Source organism: Schistocerca serialis, chromosome 1, assembly GCF_023864345.2.
Source record: "Schistocerca serialis cubense isolate TAMUIC-IGC-003099 chromosome 1, iqSchSeri2.2, whole genome shotgun sequence".
Lineage (NCBI taxonomy): Eukaryota > Metazoa > Arthropoda > Insecta > Orthoptera > Acrididae > Schistocerca > Schistocerca serialis.
This window is the reverse complement of record NC_064638.1, coordinates 1,186,550,848-1,186,563,131: the sequence shown is the minus strand read 5'-3', so window position 1 is coordinate 1,186,563,131 and position 12,284 is coordinate 1,186,550,848. Positions and strand designations below refer to the sequence as shown.

The 12,284-nt window shown below is 43.3% G+C and overlaps 1 protein-coding gene across 1 annotated transcript in view; it reads left to right on the top strand.

Annotated features, from left to right (window-relative positions):
- LOC126418788 (DNA excision repair protein ERCC-1) overlaps positions 1-11,698 on the top strand; it is a 118,632-nt gene extending 106,934 nt beyond the window's left edge. Inside the window, exon 6 of the mRNA XM_050085722.1 lies at positions 11,520-11,698. The gene's annotated coding sequence lies outside the window, so the exon portion shown is untranslated. The remainder of the gene's footprint in view (positions 1-11,519) is intronic.
- The last annotated feature ends 586 nt before the right edge of the window (positions 11,699-12,284 follow it).

The window sequence follows — 12,284 nt, the reverse complement described above, 5'->3', positions numbered from 1 at the left end:
ATTTAGTGTGTTTCTGAGTCTCCTTGTAACTTCTTGGATCCTGCTTGTTTTTCATTTATGTTCTCAGAGATGCTTGAAGATCTATTTTGCCAGCCTAGTGTCACTCGCCCTGTACAAATGCCCAAAAAATGTCTTTTTTTGTTTTTTTGCTCTTTCTGTCATTTGCCTCATGATTTTACACGCTGATACCTCTAGTTTCTCAGATTTATAGTTCAGTATTCGGCATCCACTTGCGTAGAGGCTTTCTTGTTTCGTTACCCCGTGTAAAGAAAGTATTAGCTTGTCATTTCTTGACGTGGATCCGAGAGCGGTGAGTGTAGAATTATGTACGGAGTTTATAAACGAAGTTACACATGCGCTGAGATCATTGCGCAATAAGAATGGCGCATTGTCAGAGTAGAGTAAATGTTCCTGGTTTCAAGCAGACACAGTTCTGCTGCCGTACAGATAACAGGTGCATCGCTGTGTACCACTGAAATGGCGTGTCAGCTGGAAACATACTCCAGAGTTGAAGTACGCGGTACACTATGATTGTTGTGGGCAAAACATCTCAATTGCACACAGATTCACTGTCAGATTCTGCGGGTATGTGGATCAGATGGTATGTCGCGCATAGCCGTGCTGAAATGGTGCCAATAGTTGTGAGCGATGCTGATCCGCCATACAGTACAGACCATTTGCCTTGAGATTTCCATCTTTTCGGCAAGCTGAAAGAACATTTGCGGGAAAGCCATTTTCCAGTGGTGAAGAGGTTCACACATCGGTTCTCGATGACCACGGAGGGGAATTCTATCGCTAAGGAAATAAACGATTGATAAAACGTTTCGACCGTTAGTTACAGAGACTTGGTGACTGTTGAAAAACATTGTCATCTGTGTGTGTCACTTTGAAAGTGTAGTACAGCATTCAATAGAAGTTACTTGGCCTGTCGTATTAATGTGTAACTTGAGTACTTTTTGAAGTCGTCCCGTGGCTTTCTATCCGTCGCGAGTCGGTTGATGGCAGCTTGTTTGTTGCCGAATGAGCTGCCGAGAGCTCGCACTCAGTATAGCATCATCTTATGGGCCAGCATGGCAACTCATTACAAGTTGCGTTTCAAATCAACAGGGTAAGTAAGAGGCGAGAAACTGTTTTGTGCGTTAATGCAGCGTCATAAAGAACTGACCTGACTTCCCATTCTGTTCTTTCCTTGGCTGACAAAAGCTGCTCACAGCACTAAGGTATATAAACACGTACGGGCACACCGTCTATAGCGTATTTTTGTGGCGCCTGAGAGAAGTTTCTCACTACGCTGCTCAAAAAGAATTAGGGGAACATGACTTTGGGTGTCTTCCATACTCAAGTGAGCAATAATTGAGGACTTGGTATGTAGCTGCCAAATTATTATTCTTTTACAGAGTACGTTTGTTTGTGTGGCCATCTTCCACAGCAGCTGTTATCTGTTATTATAGGTTATCTGTCTTGAGCTGACTGCAGTCTAATTAAAAAGAAGTACACCGGAGGCGTTTCGCTTTTATTTACCAAGCATTTTCTGTGGTATTCTGTAAATTGAATACACACGTAATACGTTTTTTATTGTTTTACGTTAAAAACAGCGCTTTCTTTATAAAGTTGGTCTGCAAGCTACTTAAGGTGCTTCTGTTCATAATCTGCTCTCTCTCCCTTCTTGCTAGCAGTGGTTGGTGTTTATTTCATATCTGCACTTGGCAGGTTTTTGGCATTTTGCGTTATTTCATGCGCTGCACTATTTACTATTGACTTTCTTAACTGTTTTACGTTTATCAATGCGACAGTGTTTATGCCTATACGAATAAGCATGAACACTGTGGCAGTCAGCAGCCGCACTTATAACACCTGGGAGGCTCACGTAGCGCGGCGGCGAGCTGCAGTAAGGGTCTCAATAGCGGGCAGACGGATCAGAAACGGCGGCTGCGTGCGCGGGACAAAGGCCCCGCCACACAAAGGCCGCGCCGCCATCGCAGGCCGGCATCTCGGGCCAGCCTGTGGGTGTGGGCCGGGCGCCGCGGGATGTGGGTGCTGCCTCGGGAGACGGCGGCGCCCAGTGCGACTGGGAATGCCCTAAAGTGTGACACTCCGATAACGGCGATTTCCATTAACCCATTAGCGTCGGAATTAATTTTTTCGTGATTTTTTTTAAAAATATTTGCGTTATTATGTCTGTAAAAGGCATAAATTACACACCAGAGTTGTTTCGACCAAAGTCATTACCGCTATTAGCGAGATATTTGATGTTGCCATATAGCAACGCTAGGCGCTTTCACTACCTAAATTTATATGGATTACAACTTCAACTAAAATAAGTAGGTTATTGAAATGTCTTATTACATATACAAGTTTTGTTCAAATTTATTATTCAGTCTTCATCATACAATTGATATTTTATAACACAGTACAATTAATAATCAAAAATCAAGCCTTGAACTCGGCATTATTTTACATGAAATGGAATAAAACAGTCAATACACAATCCCACATTACACTTTGAACGCATTGTTCTCACAATAGATTTACAGTCCTTGTGTGCACACCTTTTCTTCTTCTTTCCTTATGTGTGCTAGACGAGGTGGTCAGTCTTATCAAACCTAATTGAATCTGATATGCGGCTGTCGGGACATGCTCTTGATGCAAATGGTCTCCCGGCTCCTTTTGGTAAAGCTTGGTGTCTTTGCAAGTACACTGTTGCTACTTCTCTCTTGAAATCAAGCTGAGAAATAGTTTGGTTTCTTGCTATATTATACAAAATCCAACTGTTTTGTATGGCGACATCTAATATCCATGTAAAGAGACACCAGTACGATTTCTTGCTTCTTATTGCAATGCGATGGCATGCTAGATTCTGGTCCATCTGATCAGTACCTCCCATATATCTATTATATTTGGCTACCAGTTTTGGTCTGGGAATCATTATATTTCGCTTTTTTAGTTGCGAGATTCTCTTGGCTTGGCCAACTTCTTGTGCACCACATGAAGAAGAGATCATTGTGACAACTGAGTTGTCCAGCCACCGCACATACAAGAATCCATCATTCTTCTCTATTCGGATCTGGGGGCTCAACAAAGACATCACCTTCAATATCGTCATTATAAAGAATCTCCAGCGCCTCAGCAAGCGAGAAACCTCTTCTAAAACAAAAAAGAGAAAATTCGTCCTTTTACTGAGGACAAGCGCCTAGCGTTGCCATATGGCAACACCGACGTTCAAACGGCCTAAATGAACGTAATTCATTTCACAGCAAGCAGTAACCTCCAAAGAATGTATATTTGAGTATTTAAAGCTCAACCATACTAAAAAACCAAATTATATATCGTAAGTTACTGTTTAAAACATACTTACTCGAACTTATACTCCATTTTTCTTCGTTATTCAGCAAACAACGACTTCCAACACTGCTTACGCCACAGAATTTAAATGTATCGTTAAAACAGTTGCATTGTAGTGATCTTTACAGTCTTGCGGAATGGAATCCATTGCTGCCAACACTCTTGCTTCGTTGATGTCGTGGAATCAACGATTTTAAAAAAGTGTTACAAACGTTGCCATATGGCAACGCATGGCGCTAATGGGTTAATCGTACTTTTCGGTAACTGATATTTTTAGTTGTGATTTGTCACAGTTTTAAATAACAGTTTACAAACTCAAAACCGTATCCCTCTGCACTGCACCAACGTTATAATGTTCATTCTGTTATTTATCACCGTAACTGCCACAAGACAATTAGTAACAAGTAACAGTCACTGCTAACTGGTACACTGAAGAGACAATGAAACTGATATACTTGCCTAATATCGTGTAGGGCCCCCGCGAGTGCGCAGAAGTGCCGCAACACGACGTGGTACAGACTCGACTAATGTCTGAAGTAGTGCTGGAGGGAACTGACACCATGAATCCTGCAGGGCTGTCCATGAACCAGAAAGAGTACAAGGGGGTGGAGATCTCCTCTGAACAGAACGTTGCAAGGCATCCCAGATATGGTCAATAATGTCCATGTCTGGGGAAAAATTTGGAAGGTCTTATGGGATAAAACTGCTGAGGTCATCGGTCCCTAAGCTTACGCACTACTTAATCTAACTTACACTAAGGACAACAGACACACGCATTCCCGAGGGAGGACTCGAACCTCCGACGGGGCAGCCGCGCGGGCCGTGACAATTCGCCCCAGACCGCGCGGCCACGTCTGGGGAGATTGGTGGCCAGCGGAAGTGTTTAAACCCAGAAGAGCGTTCCGGAGCCACTCTGTAGCAATTCTGGACATAAGGGGTGTCGAATTGTCCTGCTGGAATTGCCCAAGTCCGTCGGAGTGCTCAGTGGACATGAATGGATGCAAGTGATCGGACAGGACGCTTACGTACGTGTGACATGTCAGAGTTGTATCTAAACGCATCAGGGGCCCCATATTACTCCAGCTGCACACGCCCTACACCATTACAGAGCCTTCACCAGCTTGAACAGTCCTCAGGCGACATGTAAGGTCCACGGATTCGTGAGGTTGTCTCTATACCTGTACACGTCCATCTGCTCGATACAATTTGAAACAAGATTCGTCCGACCAGGAAACATGTTTCCAGTCATCAAAAGCCCAACGTCGGCGTCGACGGGCCAAGGCGAGGCTTAAAGCTTTGTGTCATGCAGTCACCAAGGGTACACGAGAGGGCCTATGGCTCTGAAGGCCCATATCGTTGAATGGTTCGCACGCTGACACTTGATGATGGTCCAGCATTGAAATCTGCAGCAATATGCGGAAAGGCTGCACTTCTGTCACGTTGAACGATTCTCTTCAGTCGTCGTTGGCCCCGTTCTTCCAGAACTTTTTTTCCGGCCGCAGTGTAGGAGATTTGACGTTTTACCGGATTCCTGATATTCACGGTACATTCCTGAAATGGTCGTATGGGAAAACCCGATTTCACCGCTACCTATTAGATGCTGTGTGTTTCGTCGCTCGTGCACAACCTATAACACCATGTCCAATCCCACTTAAATCTTGATAACCTGCCATTGTAGCCGCAGTAACCGATGTAGCAGCTGCGCCAGACACTTGTTGCCTTATACGAGTATATCCGTTGCCGACCGCAGCGCCACGTTCTGCCTGTTTACATATCTCTGAATTTGAATACACATGCCTATATCAGTTTCGTTGACGCTTCAGTGTATTATGTTGCCTGGTGAACCATACTCAGGTGACGAAAGTCATGGGATAGCGATATGCACATAATATGGCGTTAGTGTCGCTACACAAGACATAAAAGAGCAACGGATTAGCGGAGTTGTAATTTGTACTCAGGTGATTCACTTGAAAAGGTTTCCGACGTGATTATGGCTGCACGACAGTGGTTAACTGACTTTCAACGCAGAATGGTAGCTGGAGCTAGAAGCATGAGTCATTCCATTTCGGAAACTGTTTGGGAATTCAGTATTCTGAGATCCACAGGGTCAAGAGCGTGCCGAGAATAGCACGGACAACGCAGTGGCCGACAGCCTTCACTTAACGCCCAAGAGCAGCAGCGTATGTGTAGAGTTGTCTGTGCTAAGAGACAAGCAACACTACGTGAAGTAACCGCAGAAATCTATGTGTGACATACGACGAACATATCTGTTAGGACAGTGCGGCGAAATGTGGCGTTGACGGGCGACGCAAGTGCCTTTGCTAACAGCACGATATCGCCTGCAGCGACTCCCTTGGGCTTTTAAACATATCGGTTGGACCCTAGACGACAGGACAATTGTGGCCTGGTCGGGTGAATCTCAGTTTCTGCTGGTAAGAGTTGATGGTAGAGTTCCAGTGTGGCGCATACCATAGAAAGCCATGGACCCAAGTTGTCAACAAGGCACTGTGCAATCTGGTGTTGGCTCCATAATGGTCTGGATTTTGTTTAGATCGAATGGACTGGGTCCTCTTGTCCAACAGAATCGATCATTGACTGGAAATGGTTATGTTTGGCTACTTGGCGACCATTTGCAGCCGTTCATGGATTTCGTGTTCCCAGACAACAGTGGAATTTTTATGGATGGCTGTGCACCACGCCAGAACATACTGGAACGTTCGAGAGAATGGTTTGGGCTGCCAGATGGCCCGACATGAATCGCATCGAACATTTATGGGACATAATGGGGAGGTCAGTTCGTGCAAAAATCCTTCACTGGAAACTCTTTCGTAATTATGGGCTGCTATAGAGGCTACATGGCTCAATATTCCTGCAGGTGAGCTTCCAGCAACTTGTTGAATTTGTGCTACGTTGAGTTGCTACTATGCCTGACAAAAGGAGGCATACCATACACGATATTAGGTGGTACCCCACGACTTTTTCATCTCGGTGTATGTCAACGCAGTGGATGTGGAACGTCCCCTTAGAAAAATTATAAATGACTGTGCTTAAACTGACACACAATATTTTTAGCGCAACGCAATCTGACTTTCAAAAATCCCTACAAAAGAATGGCCCTGACGAACAATAACCTATACCTTTCATGAATCACTTACCTCACAAAAATCTTCCTTACTCGAACTACTGCAATACAGCGTGCGCCAATACTGCAGCTGAATAAATGATTCTAACTACTGAAGGCACTAACTACTGATAGGCATAGTTAGCAAATTAAAGATTTTGATAGAGAACAAACAACTTAATAGTGTTCAAAAGTCATAATATATAATCAGTTCATGACATCCAGTCTTACAAATTTACTGTCTCTGATGGACACATGTGCAGATCATCCGCTCTCAGATCTCCGCCATCTCTCTCCCCACATCCACCATTGCTGGCGGCTCACCTCCTACTGCGCAACGCTACGCGCTGTTCAGATCCCTGCCCAACACTACAATAGCGAATATTGCAACAATGCCGACCAGCCTCAGACTGCACACAGCACGGTCAGTGATTTTCATACAGAGCGCTACGTGGCGTTACCAACATAGAAACCCAAACAGCCTACTTAACAGATGTAATACGTTCCCCCTGAACAGAGATTACTTATCAGGATCTCAGATTAGCGGTTTCAGCAACCTACATGAGAAAAAGTTGCGCCGTATGATATTGTTAATATTCACAACTATTCTTCCTCAGTTACACGATAGGCTAGAGCGGTGTTTGCCAGCCTTTTTGACAGCGAAACACCATCTCATATTTTAAGTAGAAAACAGCACACATGTGAGATATCAGTGCTGCCAATCGATGGTTTAGGACTTTGTTCTAAAAGTACGCAGTTATAATGTTCTGAAAGTATCGCGCACACTGTTTGTCACTCGCTCCGACCCGCTCCGCCGGCAAATGCCATAGCACGAAGAACTGTACAGAGCTCTCGTATCCGCTGTATGTTGAAGGTGAGGGAACTGGAGGGGGAAGTTAGACACATCTGCCCAAGGTGTTTTGAAATATTGTTCGAGAACACGGTACTTTACGCAAAAAAAGAATACTTAATGAGTCAATCTGACCCACACATACATTCAATATTACTTTAACAGTATTCCCTTATTGACGCTCTAAAGATCCCTCAAAGTCAAAATGAATAAATGTGGGCATCGGAAGAATTATTATGAAATGAAGTTAATGATTTTCGTTTTACAATTTAACCATGTCAATCACATTGAAGAATAGCGCATCTCCTGCAAATGTGCTTCATTTTAACAGTGCCTTCATATTCAAAAACGATAACGCACAACAGCAATGTTAATAGTTGAATATCGCTACGCTACTTCTTTAATGACACTATAATTCGTTTCGTTCATACACACTGCATTTCCGTTCAAAGAAAATAAACCTCTGGGATCAGTTACAGTTTAGAAAACGCCCAGTTTGACACAATGAACAATGCATGTTACACCAACGTCAAAACACTATTTCTCAAACCTCTTATTCACTCCAATGTGCAGCAATTCGCGTTCGGGCGTTAAGCGACCGCAGCAGGGCGGATTGAGTGACAAACGGTGCACGCGTAAGTTTAAAAGCTGTACTTGCCGAAGGTCATAACTGCGTACTGTCAGAGCTACGGCCCAGACTTTCTAGTGAGTTCGATTACTCGGGCTGATACCTTTGTACCGTACTTTTTTCCTTATTAAGATATGAATTCGAGTTGGTGATCGTTTCCGTGAGAGACCATTAACACCAAGCGCAGTCATACGTTAGCTAGTACCACCCACCATCTTCAACATTAGCACCTAAATAAACTTTATAATGAAAATTAATTTTCTTTGAACATATATTTTTAATGTCGAAAAATAAATGATATTTAGTTGTAGTAGTTGTTTTATTAAACCGCGTTCTAATCAGCCAATGAAACAAATAGTGATGCTTATTTCTAACTACATTTTTGTTTTATATAGAATGATGAGAAAACTCTCAGTGCATTGCGAGTGTTACCTACAACTACTTCTCAGAAAAGAACGCTAACTATCCAAATTTAGGGTAGACACTCGTTACAAAGCATTAAACACTTTGATTGCTGGACTTCTTGTTTCTGAACCGGCAGAAGAAGATTTCAGGCTGCCAGTGTCTTGCGTATGGTCACTGCCACTAACAACTCTAATAACAACAACAACAACAACAATGATCATAATACTATAGTATAGTATAGGCCCTACATCAATTTACTAGCCATTACATAGTGAGTCTTGTTGTGCTGTCAATTACTTCTTTTATTTGTTGCGAAGTGAATGATGAAGCAATTTTTGGTCCATTGTGGGAATTACCTACAACTCGGAGGAGCTGTTTTCATTAGATATTGAAGCATATGTGATGTCTATGTCTCAATTTTACTGTCATAAAGAATGGTGCAAAGCATAACCTATGTGTGCAGTGGATGGACTATGTGCGAAAGATGATGTTTGTAAATTTGTTCCATAGCTGTAGCCTCCACCACATTGTGTCACATGTTAATGGTAGTATCAAAAAGCTTTTATTATTGGTAACTTAGTTTCGTGGCCAAAACAAGATGAACACTTTTGTTTTTACCCCGTAGGAAATTTCATTCCCAGGTTGGGAATCATTATATTATTGTCTTAACATATGCTTTTGCGGAAGAGTCGTTTTTATATTCTGTGAAAAATCCCGGTTATTACAGTAGACATCTGCGTGCTGAAACTTTGGCAAGAGATTCGAGTGAGTGCTGTGTATACTGGGAGGCCATATACATAGCCAAAATACATCTTCTGTCCTATTAAAAGTTTCCTGTGTAACAATCATTGTTAAGATTGAAAGTAATGCAAACACTAACCTTAGTTCTCTATAAAGCTTGAGCACATCCGCACAGCTCTTGCAAAGTTTCTCCAAGTTCTTGTCTATGCATTTCTCCCTTTTCTATATGTCTTTTTTTCCTCTGCAAAGGATCTAAAGGCTGTCCATAAATTTCAGCTATCGTTTTAAAAAATCATAACTTGGAAACCATTAGTGACATAGAATGTTGTTTTGTTGTAAAACGTTTAGCAGCTCTCAAAGGTGTTTTGTCTTTCCTATTACGCCAAAATTTCAGTGTGTGCGCCCCCACTTGTCCACATTTCTGGACTTGTGAATCGCTACAAAATTTGGATTTCGCGCTCCAGAAACCCAAACAGCACACGTGAACACACACGCATGACTGCCTGAAATTTAACGTTTGCTGTTGGCTGATACAGACAGTGTGATAGGCCCATTTCTCGTCATAGAGACAACTATAACTGGTAGTGTCTACCTGGATATTATCAAGCAGTTTCGGGCTACCACAGATCGAAGAGCTGCAGCCATCTATCATCTTCCAGCCTGATGGTGCTCGTCCACATTGGGGTTGGTTGGTTGATTGATTGGTTGGTTGATTTGGGGGAACTATTAGGGAAGATTGGGGAAGGAAGTCGGCCGTGCGCTTTCAGAGGAAGGGCTCTCAACAAGGGAAGCGTCCAGGGGTCTCGGTGTGAACCAAAGCGATGTTGTTCGGACATGGAGGAAATACAGAGAGACAGGGACTATCGATGACATGCCTCGCTGAGACCGCTACTACTGCAGTTGATGACCGCTACCTACGGATTATGGCTCGGAGGAACCCTGACAGCATTTGCTTGAAGCGATGTAGGAAAATCACGGAAACCGTAGATCAGGATGGCCGGATGCGGATATGAACCGTCGTGCTCCCGAATGCGAGTCCAATGTGCTAACCACTGCACCACCTCACCCGGTCACATTGGTGTCTGAACGTGGTGGATGTGCTAGAGGACATATTTCTTGAGAGGTGGTTGGGTCGTGATGATGCCTTCGCATAGCCCCAGCGCTCTCGCAGTGCCACGCCGTTAGACTTCTTTTTGTGGGTCACTCCACAGAACGCGTGTACACAACACCAATCTGTGACATTGCTTCCCTTCGTGCACGAATCAGTGAAACAATCATAACTATTGATGCTGCCATGCTGACCCGTACATGGGCAGAACTCGAATGTCGCCTTGATATTCTACTAACGAAGAATGGGCCACATATTGAAATTCTGATGCAATAGAATACAAAATTGAGAGGTGCTAAACGTTTTATAACAAACCATTGTGCCCTTTCTCAAATATTTTCCAAGCTGTGAAATTTTGAAATGGTAATGGGGCGTTATGTGCAGCCTGTAAGTCGTTCGTCTTAAAATCTTAAATAAAAAAAAATAAACACTTCATTTATTTGCATGTAGTAAGCCCTGACCTGGGCACCATTTTAAATGTAAATATGCAGACTGACTAAAGTAAAACTCTCGGAAAATGCGCACCAAACATCAATCTTGACATTATGCATCGTCTGTACGATGTAGTGGTGAGGATTTGCTGAAGCGTAATGGCTCGTTTTCTGGAAGGTCACGTATCTCGACAGGCTGAACCAGCCTGGAGATCAGAAGACAAACAAAAATGGAAAGCTGAATGCCCGAATCTCTCGATACTACTTCATTCAGAAACCATCGGCAGAACTGAAAACGTACAGATTGGTCTGGAAGGTTTAGCTCATGCACAACAGACACTTGTAAGGAGTAAAAAAAATGGTTGAAATGGCTCTGACCACTATGCGACTTAACTTCTGAGGTCATCAGTCGCCTAGAACTTAGAACTAATTAAACCTAACTAACCTAAGGACATCACACAATCCATGCCCGAGGCAGGATTCGAACCTGCGACGTAGCGGTCGCCCGGTTCCAGACTGTAGCGCCTAGAACCGCACGGCCACTCCGGCCGGCTAAGGATTAAATCTTTAGTCTTTTTCCTGGCATAGCTAACCAGATCATTAAACTTTTGTGACATTCCTGCAGACTGCCTTCCACTTGAGCAATGTGTTCAGATGTTGGCGTTGGTTTCGAATAGTTAAGTAATGATCTGTTTTCAGTTTTAATACCGTTGTCACGAAATGGCGAAAGGATTATACTGGCCATTTTTATAATACGCAAGCTCCTGATGGTTGGAAGTGAAATGTTATGCTTCCATCCTTTTGTAATGAACTTGTGTACAACACAGAATGTGTAATATTTTCCTTATTATTGTTCGGTCAGAGGTCTAAAATTGTGTTTCTTTTCATTTTAGGTGGACTGCCACGGAAAACGAGCGTTCGCACGCAGCAAGATGGACTCTTGGCTCTGACAAAAGTGAAACCAAGATGGACATTGGCAGTGGGAGAAAAATGTTATTGTTGTATTATTTTGGAAATTCAAATTGTTTGTAATTAAGATTTGTCATATGGAAAGTGGTTTTGTTTTCCTAAAGCAGTCTTTTTAATTGTGATTTTAGTGATGATGTACAGTCTCTTGCACGGAGCGCTTGAAAGGAGTTTTCCCTGTGTTTCAGTGCTTTTTGGTTTGTAACATATAATATCACTGATTCCAGTAATTTATGGTAATTTTATGCCCGGATGTACGAGTGTTTATTTCTGTAAGGATCTTGGTGAGTAACGGGGACTTGGGAAACGTAGTCTTAGTAGTCGTGTTTCTTCTGGCAGGGGCAAGTTTTGGGGCTTGTCAGCCAGGTGCCAGTGCAGAGAAAGGAGGTGCAGGTGGCTTTTGATGTTAGCTGGGGCGTCCCTAGCGGTCAAAAGGACCTGTCGACGAGGGATTATTTATTTGGTGACGCAGGACAGGAACCGTGCGGTTCAGTGTATGGAGGGAGCTGCCTTATGCATAATACTCCCTCACAGCAGCACCTGCATAAAAGAAGAGTCAGTGGCTCCCCGAAGGTGTGATACGGTAGCGTCAAAGGCTTGTTTTGCTCTGCGTCTCTCAGTTAGGCTATAATCACCTCTCAAAAGATACTGCACAGTGTTTATTGGCGTACGCAAGTAAATGTCTTGTTAAG